The sequence below is a fragment of the Vombatus ursinus genome, unplaced genomic scaffold, assembly GCF_900497805.2.
Source record: "Vombatus ursinus unplaced genomic scaffold, bare-nosed wombat genome assembly UNPS02014779.1, whole genome shotgun sequence".
NCBI lineage: Eukaryota > Metazoa > Chordata > Mammalia > Diprotodontia > Vombatidae > Vombatus > Vombatus ursinus.
Window position 1 is genome coordinate 50,366,942 of NW_020954557.1, and position 12,022 is coordinate 50,378,963.

General features: G+C 36.3%; 1 protein-coding gene across 1 annotated transcript in view; it reads right to left on the reverse strand.

Moving 5' to 3' along the window:
- Positions 1-12,022, reverse strand: part of XIRP2 (xin actin binding repeat containing 2) — a 382,450-nt gene that overhangs the window by 315,862 nt on the left and 54,566 nt on the right. The gene's annotated exons all lie outside the window — the stretch shown is intronic.

Genomic DNA, 12,022 nt, shown 5'->3' on the forward strand with positions numbered 1-12,022 from the left:
CTGACCATTGCACAAACTTTCAGTGACTGTGGGGGCAGTTATTTCATAAGCTTGGGGAATAGGAGGAGAATACTTCCAGGGAAAGAAAGTATGTTTAAGTTCTGCTGGGCACATAGGACAATTTGAACTCTATAACTGGAAAGTGCCTTACAGTTCATGGAAACCAACCTTTTCATTATGCAGATGAATCAATAAATCAATCAACAAGTATTTACTAAGCTCCTACTATGTTCCAGGCAGTTTGCCAGGTGCTGGAGATACAAGCATAAAGAATGAAGCAATCTATACCAACAAGGAGCTCATGTTTAAGGCAATGATAAATATTTGGGAGATATTTAAGTGATTTATCTACTCAAACACAGCTTTTACTCATTCGTAGAGTTAATTCTCAGCTGTTCACATTCTAATTTCACTTTGTGTACTCTCCAGAGGCCTTGCTTCCTCCTTCTTCTCTTGCCTTCTTTCTCCCATTTTTTTTGATTTTTGGTTACACTGTTGCTGGCTAATGCCTCCAATAGAGGGTGAGGAGAGTCAAAGAGAGACAAGAAGATTAAACTCAAATCAATAAGCGTATCTCTTTGTTAAGAGCTTTTAAGGATTAATTTTACTGTGCCGGGTGCTGGCTCTGGCTGGAGTACTTGTTGAATGAAGAACTGAATGGGTGAATGAGCAAACTAATAAATAAATGACTTATTAAGAAGGGAATTTTGTTCTCTATGGATTCCAATGCCCTTCTCTTTGAGAGTTAGTGATATTTGTGTTTTCATAGCATGTAACAAGAGGAAGCACATAAAAATCCCCAAATGTTCAAGGAAATCATTCCAAGATGAACCAATATGAAGACTGGCAACAATAAGCTTTTATTTTTGCACTCAGTTTTAATTTAAGAAATTCAATGATGGGCAGTAATTTAGAGAAAATTGCTTGTAGTGTAAAACACTCTTTCCCCATCTTCAAATCAGTTGGAAAAATATTTTAATACAATTTAGATTTTATTCCACAATAGCTCCCTGTAATTATGCTTCTGCTAATTAAGGCTTTTATAGTTTGGGTTTGTCTCAGCCGTCCAACCCTACTCCCCATCAATATTTTTAACTGTGAGCTGTCAAAAGTAACAACTCTACCCTCATTTTTTCTTATTCAAAAGGGCAGAGCCTACTCCCCAGACCTCAATACAATTAAATATACTAATGGAAAGGCAAATATTATAATGGGAAGCAAATTAGTTCTTTTTGCATCAGTGACAACAAGTACTTGAGATTCTGTGAAGATTCTTCAAAGGCAAAACAGCCAGGGAGGGTGCTTCAGTTGCTTCCCAGACAAATACTCTGTGCAGAATTTCTAATCAAGAACTTTGCCAAATGTTACCTTTAGGATTTGGTTTGCATTTCTTGTTCCAATTATTTAGTATGGAGCACCAGTTGGGAATTTTAAGGGATAGCTAGCCATCTTGTTTGTAAGCCTGCTTGTAAGTAATTAAGCATCACTCTGTGCTCATGGCACTTTATTTTATATCCAAAGATAGTGTCTGTTCCTTGGTTTCCATTTAAAATAAAATGGCAGGTTCAAAAGGGTCCAGGGAATAAAGGAGAACCTTGAAGATTTTGTTCTCCAAATTTCTGAAGTACACATGTCTTCCCAGAAAATGCAATTTTATGGGTTTTAAGTTAACAAAGACTGTAGAAATGAGAGCAGAGCTGACGGGTAACACATGGTGTTAAAATGAGCCCATTTCATATTAAGGAGGAGGATGCCATGATAATAACAATAATAGCTAAAATCTATATGGTGTTTTAAGCTTTGAAAAGTGAATTACCTCATTGGATCCTCACAACAACCCTGTGGAGTTGGTGCTTTTATAGTGTCCATTTTGCCTGTGAGGAAAATGAGGCTGAGAGTTTATGTAACTAGACCAGTTACACAGCTAGTAAGTTTTAGAGGCAGGATTCAAACTCAAGTGTTCCTGACTCCAAGTCTATCACTATATCCATTTTATCTCCTAGCTGCTCATAATAACTATCTTATGGATAATAGGAGTATAATAACTGTTAGTTTAATTGAATGATTCATGTATTGATAATGATCACTCTCATTTCAATAGGATTTAGGGCTGGATAGGACATTGAGATAATCTATATAACCTCCTTCATTTTTCAGATGAAGAAACTGAGGCCTAGGGAAGACCAAATCTAGGACCTTAGAGGTCATCTTGTCCAATTCCCTCATTGACAGATGAATGAATGAATGATTTGTTTAAATGATTAAGCACTTACTATTTATTAAACACTGCATTAAAAACTGGAAAAACAATTAGAGCAATGGAGTCTCAACTCTCAAGAAGCACACTCTCTGAGGGAGACAACCCACAAACAAATTCAGCCTCACGGATACAAAGAGAGAGTAATCCTAAAGGTTTAGCAATGGCGGATGGTGAGGCCCATTACAGTGCATTGGCATGTCAGATGAAGGTAGGGGTGGTGGTATGGAGGGCAATTAGGCAGGGCATATAATCAAGGCCTAGAGAACTATAGGATGCAGTTGTTGCAGGGCAGATGGTAAGGTTTTTCACGTACTGAAATAATTGTAGTTCAGGACTTTCTACTCATCCAAGTGGTGTGAGCTGCCACATTCACTCTAGAAAGTCTTTGACTACCATGATAGGGAAGGAGGCAATGGAACTGAAGGTCCCTGAGGATCAGAGATTCTAGATTCTCTCCTACAGGAATGAGGATTTGGGTAGGGGGATCCACTTGGGAGAAGGTAAGCAGGAAGAAACACTGGCAGGAAGAAACACTGGCAGGAAAGTTGGGAGAGAAGGACACCCCTGGGCACTTGTTCCTTCAGACCATCTGTTGCCCTGATGGGTGCTGGATGGTTGGGGGGTTAGGGAGAGGAAAATAAAGTGTTCTCCTATCTGGGAGCCTAGATAAATAAACTAAGCCCAAGAAAGATTAAGTGTTTGGACAAATGCCACACACATAATCCAAAAAGTGGCAGAGATACCATATGAGCCCCTGTTTTTTAATTCTAAATCCTGTGTTCTTTCCACCACACCATGCAGCCTCTAGAGGGAAATGTCCAGTTTATAAAATGTACTCAATTCAATTTAATTCAATTCAGCAAATACATATAGATAACTAATTTATGATTTATAATTATGATTATTATTAGCCAAGTCAGCTAACTCTGCTTTTAAATCCTATTTTACAAAGGAGGGAACTCAGTCATTAAATTACTTTCCCATCATCACACAACAACTAAGTGTTACAGTCAGGGCATAAACCCAACTATTAAATAAAATACTATTCCTGCCCTCAAGGATCTCATAATCCAATGGAAAAAAATAAAACGTGTTTGCACATAACTACAATAGAACTTAAGGGAGGCACAAACAAGGGCATTGTGATGGCTCATAGAAAGATCAGCTCTGGCTTGGGGGTGGGGGGGGGGAGTTGAAGAGAGGCCAGGAAATGCTTGGTGCATGAGGCAACATTTGAACTGAATTTTGAAAAACTGGCAAGGATTTTAACAGTCTAAGATGAGGGGAGGACATTCCAGGAAGTGGGAACAACCTTAGTAGAGAGGCAAAAGCAAGATTGCATAGGCTCCATTTTTCGGTAAGCAAATCATGCTTTTTGCCTGAATTTGAGTAGCACGAAGCAGAGAGATGGAAGCTAATGCTGGGAATTTGGTTGTAGCCAGATTAAGAAATTTAGATTTTATTCAGTAAACAATAGAAGACTACTGAAGGTTTTTGAGCAATGTAATAAATTAATCCAAGTTTTTCATTAGGAAAATTAATCATAATGATTCAAAGTGAAGAGAGACTAGAAGTAGGAAAGTTCTGCTTTATAAGGCTTAGTACTGAGATATATCTTATTGAATGTCTTTATTGATGACCTAATCTGGCAATGATAAACGTGCTCATCAAATTTGCAGCTGGTGCTAAATTAAACACAGATACTGATACGCTAGATGGCAGGAATAACATTTAAAATGAACTCAACCATTTTAAAGATAGTTCCTTAAAGTCAAAAGAGACAAATGCAAAGTGTTACACTTAAATATTAAAATTTCACAACTTCACAAATAAAAACTGAGGAGAGATGAATTTAGTGCAAATATAGCATAAAAACACTAGAGGTCATAGCTGATGAAAGGAATAATCGTTTGGTGGTATGATTTTTAGAATTAACATTATTGATAATTGTTAGAAGTAATAGAAGCATGAAAACATGTAAAGACCAAGAAGGGAATCTGCATATGGATCAACTCCATATTAGAGCACTGTGTTAACCACACTTCAGGGTTTGACCATCACACTTTTAAAATGTTGTAGAAAGAAACTAGAACATCCAAGACAAAGGGATAAATTTGTTCTGTAGTATTGAACAAATGAAATTGGGTCTAATGAGAAAATGTTTCCCATTTTTTTTGTTGTTGTTCAAGAGATTACCATTTTTAAATATAGTTTTTAATTATACACAGACAAAATAAAGTCAAAAGAAATTTCATTCTTAGAGACACCCCATTTTTAGAGATGGTTCAGAAAATAATAATATTTTGAATATTTTAATTACTCAATTAATTGAAGATAGGGAGTTGGTCAAGATGACTTCTTGAATTTCCTTCCAACTATTTATCTTAATGACTTCTGTGAATAAATTATATAGTAGGTGATATATATACGTATGTTAGTGTGTGTGTGTATAAAGCATATTAGGAAAGAGGATTGATATTACTAGATCACAAACTATATTACAAAGCATTAATTATCAAAACTGATACTATATTAAAAAAAATTGAAACATAGCTCAGTAGCATAAAATGCTAGAAAATAAAACCCAGAAGAAAATGCACTCATCAATTTAGTATTCAATAAACTTAGGAATACAAATTTCTACATCATACAATCTGAACTTAACAAGAATTGCTGGCATAATTGGAAAGTAGTATGGGAGAAAATAGGTTTAGATTAGTATCTGATATTATCCATCACAAAATATTGTCAAATGGATAAATCATCTAAATACAAAAAGTTACAACATATAAACGAGATGAATGGAAAGGTATATCTTTAACAGCTAAAGGTAGGGGAAGAATTCAAAACCATGCATAAGGTTGAAGAGCTTACTATAATCATGAGAATTATCTTGATGGAGGAGAACCTTTAAGGTAGCATTTTATTCTTTCAAATTAAACGTCCTTTTCAAAAATGTATAGTCAGCAAACAATTAACACAGTAGGAATTCCCTGTGGCTACATCCCTGGTGAACCTTTAACCTTATTTGTTTCAGGTACAGATTTGCTAGTCATAGCTCTGAAAGTGAGGCCAAACCTGAGTGAGCAGCAAGGGAGGAAGTGACCTGAGGTTCAAGTGAGAGGCCATGGAGCAGGTTTAGAAAGAGGGATGTGGATGGAGAGAAAGAGAGGAGAGGAGAGAGAGAAATTTGTGGAAAAAAGGAGGAATTTCAGAGTTTGGGGATCAAAGGGCATGACCTCTGCATGGCTAAAGTGGATTGAAGGTGTAAATCAAGGGGATTAAGATTGATGAAGTGGAAAGACAAGGTGTTTGAAAGAACTTCAATTATCCCTTCAATAATGATCTCTAGGTTGGGCAGCTAGGTGGCCCAGTGGATAGAGTACCAGCCCCGAAGTCATGAAGGACCTGAGTACAAATCCTGCCACTAGACCAAACACTTAACACAAGCTGTGTGACCCTGGGCAAGTTACTTAACCCCAACTGCCTAAAAAAAAATGATCTCTAGAGTTTTGCCACGAATAGTAGTGAATTTCAGTGGCCTGTACATGGCAGACCCCATTCTCTTTTCTTTTGTTGAAAACTAGGATATTTGCACTTTCCCAGTCCTATGACTCCTTTCTTGTTCTCCCTCCTCTTTCAAAGATCACTCCTGGTGGATCTACAGATTACATCTTCTAGTTGTTTCAGTACTTGACGAGGAACTTCTTTTGGGCCAGGTGATTTGAATTCATCAAAGGCAAGTAAGTGCTCCCTTCATTGCCTTGGATATTAATTTCCTACTAGTCATGTTTGTTATGCCTTTTCCCATTATAAAAAAACAAACAAACAAACAAATATACTATAACAGACCCAGAGCTGGAAAAGACTTCTGATGCTATCTCCATTTTACAGATGAGGAAACTGAGGGCCAGGAAGTTAAGACACTCATCCAAGATCATTCTTACTGGCAGAGAAGACAAAAACAAACAGAATTCAGCAGCTCTGACTTCTCTTTGTTCTAAGTCAGTGATGTCAAACACATATAGGAGTTTGGCTACCTATTGAGTTAGAAAAACTCAAATCAACATTGTCTATGTTGTGTCGTATTTTTATTGATTTTGTTAAATATTTCATCATAGTGACCACAGTGGGGCAGTTGGGTGGCACAATGAATAGAGCACTGAACTTAGAGTCACAAGTCCTAGGTTCAAATCTGACCTTAGACATTTGCTAGTTGTGTTGTAACTCTGGGCATATAATGTGACTGCTGTTTGCCTCAGTTTCATCATCTGTAAAATGGGGATAATACCTCCCAGGGTTATGGTGGGGCTCAAATGAGACAATATTTATAAATAGTTTAGCACAGTGCCTGGCACACAGTAAGTAGTCTATATAAATGTTAGCTGTTTGTCAACCTCATCCTCATCACTGTTTCCCAATTACATTTTAATTAAGTTTGGACACACTGTGGAGTCTCAGGGGCCCATGTAACCTTGGGAGGCAAGTTTGACACTTCTGTTTATGTTACATTCCCATATATCCTGAGCAGCTATTCTATCTCTTCTTTAATCTGCTTCTTTCATATATCTTAAAAAAAGAATCACATTTGTCTTTGTCCTTAGTTTTCTTTGCCATCCTTGGCTTATTCTGAGCTTTAAGACTCCTATGACTTATAGGATCATATTGTATTTTTGTATTTTTTTTTGTTATAACACCTGTTTTTGCTTTCATCTTTTGTCCATATCTTTTTTTCTTTTAAATCTAAGGTGGTTGGTGAGTTCCCTGTGTATCCACATTCTCTTTCAGCAACTTCCTCTTATCTGCCTTATTAGAACTATTTCCCTTTGCATCTTCAGAATTTCACTCCTGTGAGCATCCTAGTCTTCCTGCACCGACTTTGCTTATGGAGTTTTAGTTCATAGGATGCAATATATAATTTCTGTCAAATAAATCATTTTAGAAATATGCTTAAATTCACTTTAGTTACTGGCTACCCATCATACATTTATTTTAAAAGATCAGTGATCTGTTGAATTTGACTATTTCCTTCATTGAACAGATCACAACCTTTACATATGTTAATAGATGGTTTCCTGAGATAATATGACCAAAAATTTTTATCATGTGGTGGCCAGTATGCTGCCAGCCCTATAACTGAATCCTTTCCAACTTGGTAGAATTCACCCTCTTAGCCTCAGAGAACAATGGCTCATTTCCATTGTGTGATAAATCATCCAAGGAAGATTTAAGTGGAGGTTCTATAGTTCACCTACACTGTGTTATGTATGTAAAATGTGTATACTATACACATAAGCTGCAACACCTATGTAGTAGAAAGGACAACTAAACTTGTAGTCCACATGCTTGGGTTCACAGGTCAGATCTGCCTCTTAGTAGCTGTGAGAATTTGCCAAATAATGTAATTGCTCTGAGATTCAGTTTCCCATATAATACTTACACTATTTATCTCATAGGATTTTTTGTAAATTCAAAAGGTATATCAAGTGTGAAAATGTATTGGCAACTATAAGGTGATATGTAGGATCATCATGGTCACATTGAAGATAACCTAGGACAGGAGACCCAGTCCTTTAAATGAGATTGATCAATCTTCCAGACTATACTGGTTGACCATGGTGCTCATAGACACTGTCTCAGCTCCCTCTTCTTTAGTAATCAAGTCAATTTAGTAATCAAGTAAGAGAGAAAGTGTTGGCATAGAGAATTCTACTTCAGGTTCATGAAAAGTAGATCCCTACTTAGAAAGGGTTAGGGATCCCTAACCCATTTTTCCTTTTCTCTAAACATGATTCAACATCTGAATGCATTAAAGATAATAAAATAAAAGTTAAATTGATTAAGGTTAACAACTACAAAACAAATACTATCTTCAAAATTAGGTTTCATTTTAACACGATGTGAGCAGATTAATTCTAGACTTAGTTACAGTTACAAAAACACTTCACATTTCAAGTATGGTACTTTTTGTCCCTAACACACTACAGTTTGTGCTACTACGATAATAATCTTCACAATGTCACCAAGTACAGAATGGAAACCACTTATGTTACTGATGGCTCATTAGTGGGAGAGAAGGATAATATGTCATAGAGTGTTGAGCTGGAATTCAAGGAGACATAGATTTAAAATTCTGTGTGGCCTTTGGCAACAGTTACTTTGCCTTTTTGCATACCCCCATTTGTTGCAGACAGGTTCCCCATCTGTAAAAATGAGGGTATTGGATTAGGTTCAGTTCAGTAAAGCCAATATGGCCAATACTTATTAAGCATTCACTAAAAACAAAGCATTCTTCTAGGAGCAAAAGGGTGCAAAGATAAAAATAAGATGAGCTCTAAGTTCCCTTATGATGAAAAAATTCTGTGATTCATTGATATCATAACCCTTAATAGGAACAAAGTGAGAAAACTTTTTTATTCCTTTTGAGGGGATGCCTCAAGACAAACAGAGAACTCAGAGCCCTCAGCCTCATCTCCCATTCTCAAAGTTTTACTTCTAGGGAATGAGTAGCTGTAGCACTTACAGTGATTTTTTTTTTTTTTTAAAGAATAGCTCAGTTGTTAGGAGCTGTATTCTATCAGAGAGAGTTGTAAGCAATATAAAGTTCTTAGAAACAGGTTTCTGAGTCACTACTGTCAAATATGCACAACTATATTCCATAAAATTTATTAAGTTTAGAAATTCCCTTGGGCTTCTTATTCCCATACATAGTGGATAGAGTGCTGGATTTGAAGTCTGGATGGCCTGGTTCAAATCCTGTCTTAGAAACTTTCTCTCTGTGTGATATTATGAGAACCATTTAATCTTTTTAAGCCTCAGTTTTCTCATTTGGAAAATGAAGACAATGAGCTAGATGGCCACTGAGGTCCCTTCTACTCTAAATCCAGGATCCTGCCTTCCTATGTGTTTTTTATTTCCTACAATGAATTAAACCTTCATAAGAAACCCTCTTTCCTATAGTAACTTTTTTTTTAACTTACCTAGGGGCTATAGAGCTTACTAAAGATACCTAGTGAAATGCATATCCCTCTGACTCTACCCATTTTACTCTTTTTCTTTGAAGAGATCATTAAATTTCTGGAAGAAATTAAGAAATGGTTCTGAAACAAAACAATCTAACATGCTTAGTTCAAACTCCACTTTGAAAGCAAGGTCCAAATTGGGGCCACAGTGCAACTGCTAGACCCAGCATAGAACCCTAGCATTACAGAGAGAAAGGACCTGAGAGATAGATTATGTAGTTTCACCACCATACTATGTAAGGGCTTCAGGACTGGTATACTAAACTGCATGACAGAGACTTTCAGTGAATTGCCCAATATCACATAATCAATGAATAAATGAATCAATCAACAAACATTATTAATAAGCCCCTACTATGAGCCAAATACCGAGCTAGGTGACAGGCACACCAATCCAAAATGTGAAACAGTCCCTACTCTCAAGGAATTTATAGTCAATCAGGAGAGAACTAAAACTATTTAATTACCAAGACTAGACTTCAACTCAGTTCTCATCAGTCCCCATCCACGTTCATTTTGTTTCTGTTTTTTTTTTCTCTTATGCCAAATTGCTTCCATTGTGGAGAAGGTTTTTTTTTTAAGCTTAAATTTACCAGTTAATTGCTTCAATTTCTTACCATGCTTTACAGATTTCCATCTTTTCTGGTGACAATCAAAATAGATTGGAATTAATAGACAGTGAGGAGTCAGGGAAACAAAAATTCTCTCAACTTACTTCTAAAAACTGAAAATTAAAGCCTATGGACTTTATAAATTATGTTAGCTTTTCTTTTAGCTGTTGGTGTGGATGCAGAAGGCCAGTTAGGCGGTACAGTGAATAGAGTGATGGGCCCAGAGTCAGGAAGACCTTAGTTCAAATGTGACCTCAGAAACTTACTAGCCATGTGGCCCTGGGCAAGTCACTTAACCCAGTTTGCCTCAGTTTTCTGATCTGTAAAATGAGCTGGAGAAGGAAATGGCAAACTACTCCAGTATCTTTGCCAAGAAAACCCCAAATGGGGGGTCACATGACTGAAAAAAATTGGACAACAACAAGGGAATGCAAAAAAGTTAGCTTTAATGAAAATCTTAACAGGCCAATACAGCCCCTAAATGCAGATTGCTAGTATCCCCCTATTCTAGCCTGTAACCCATTCTTCAGCTCATAACTTAAAGCCTATATAGCTATGGCACCCTTTGTGTGCCATGCTCTGGAAGTGTCCTTAATTACCTCTCCATAATAACAATGTCACAGGTCCAGGGGAAGGATTCCAAGGCAAAGAGTGGTAGCTGGTTGAGAAGGTAGGAATTCAAATGCTTGCTATCACTATCTTCCTAGATAGGTGAAGCATTAGTTAGACTTAAAAATAGTCATCTCTAACCAGGTCACTCCTATATACTACCAGCAATTTTCTTCCCTGTGATTTTAGAGACTTGATCTATGAATAAAAAAAAAAATTAGAATAGCATCTTGGTTACTAAAGAAAAGACAAAAAAGGAAAATAGGAGGAAAGAAAAAAAGGATCATAAAAAATGCAAATTAAAATCATAAGCATATTAGGCATTAAAATAATTAGTTGGATCTATTATCAAAGAACAAATTGATGAACAATGGTTCAAATAAGGAAATGAGGAAAACCCAAACTGAAAAACAGTGTTAGAGGAAATGGCAAGGAGTTGCAAGACAAGTTTACATTTGGACAATTATTTGTTTTTTTAAAGTAAAAAAAAAGTCATGTTGAAAAGGAAAGATTGTTCAGCATCCATATTTTTCCTTTGCTTATTTTGCCATTTCATCCAATTGTGGGCATCTGGACACTTAAAACATCAAGAGTCTTACTGGGAGGTGTTTTGAAATGGGAAATAATTGAACTGGGCATCAACTCAGAGGACTACGAAGGCTAAGCCTACACTTAAGAACAATACTAGATTGATGTAAAAATTCAGCTTGAAGACTCATTTCAATGACTCACTTGGCTCTTGGCTCAGAAGAACAGCTGGAGAAAATGTAAAGGGAAGATAGTTTAATTAATGTTATTTTTTTCACACTTAGAATAATGATTTAACAGCAATGGACTAGGCTGAGTGGATTAACTGATTAATAACTGTTAAGCATTTAAAAATATAAAACATTATGGAAAGGTTAAGTACTATTATTTAGCCATCAGCCAACACGAGAGTGAAGCTTTCCTTTCAAATTCTGGATGTGTGTTCCAATGTCTACAGAGCAGTTTCCAGAGGATTCAGTTTGACTTGTGTGTTTAGTTTCATTCTGTTCCTAACCAGGAAAGGCAGAACAAAATATATTCCACCATCAATCAATACTATAAAGTACTGTAAGACTACTATACTATACAATATTATAAGACACTATAATACTATAAAAAATAAAAAGCATATATATTTCAGCTGACTGAAGTATTGAAGTTAATTTTAATCCATTTTTGAACATAGGACTGAAAAAATCTTAATCTTGATTTTTTTTTTGCCATATTGACTTTCTTCAGTGTAGTTATGAATCCCTGGAGGTTTACAAACAAAACCAAAAACCCTAGATAGCACATAATGAAGGTCATCCAAAAAATCAGTTTCAATGGGTTTGACCTGGCCAACCAAGCTATTCAGAGACCTTATTGATCTTGGCCACTGAATCCAGGCCCAAGATTCCCCTGGTATAATTTTAATCCCTACACCTTGAAAATGATTGCAGGGTTGGGTGGGGTTGCAGTTAACTCTTAAAAAAAATGGTTTACTCCATTAC